This window comes from Fukomys damarensis, unplaced genomic scaffold, assembly GCF_012274545.1.
Source record: "Fukomys damarensis isolate Sample0158 unplaced genomic scaffold, DMR_v1.0_HiC HiC_scaffold_19, whole genome shotgun sequence".
Lineage (NCBI taxonomy): Eukaryota > Metazoa > Chordata > Mammalia > Rodentia > Bathyergidae > Fukomys > Fukomys damarensis.
Genome location: NW_022900931.1, coordinates 33,455,481 through 33,455,942, shown reverse-complemented (window position 1 = coordinate 33,455,942; position 462 = coordinate 33,455,481). Strand labels below are relative to the sequence as shown.

General features: G+C 65.4%; 2 protein-coding genes across 3 annotated transcripts in view; one reads left to right on the top strand and one right to left on the bottom strand.

Moving 5' to 3' along the window:
* The window catches only part of Cdc123 (cell division cycle 123), a 59,658-nt gene that overhangs the window by 58,861 nt on the left and 335 nt on the right, over positions 1-462 (bottom strand). The window lies entirely within an intron of this gene.
* The window catches only part of Nudt5 (nudix hydrolase 5), an 18,566-nt gene continuing 18,110 nt past the window's right edge, over positions 7-462 (top strand). The window contains exon 1 of one of the 2 annotated variants that reach the window (XM_010621311.3): positions 7-229. The gene's annotated coding sequence lies outside the window, so the exon portion shown is untranslated. The other variant, XM_010621309.3, reaches the window with a different exon arrangement.

Below are 462 nucleotides of genomic sequence, written 5' to 3'. Positions count from 1 at the left end.
AGCCCCGCGCCGCGCTTCCGGAAGTGCCCGCCGAGCTCGTCTGGTTCAAGGACGCTTCCGGTGCGAGGGCCGCAAAGGAAGCCGAGGTAAATCTTGGGGAGCACACGGAGCGCAAGGGTCGCGGCTACACGCGCGCACGCACACAGTCCGGGTCCTGAGAGCGGGGCTGCGGAAGCGTGCGGAAATAAACTGTAGGAACGCGCCGACGACGGACACCGCGACCCGGAAGGTAATCAGCTACAGCGAGGTCAGCAGCGGGCTTGTACGGGTGCCGAGAGGAGGACGCGCGCACATCCTCCTGGCACCGCGGACTCGCCGGTGTCTGAACAGTGGCAGTGGCTTCTATTGGGACTGCTGCTCCGGGCGCGTCTTTTTCTGCTTTTCATCCTCCTTGCCTCTTCACCCCACTGGTTAGAATAGGTGAGTGCGCGCGGGCCAGTCCCCTGCCGAGGTCTCGGGCCG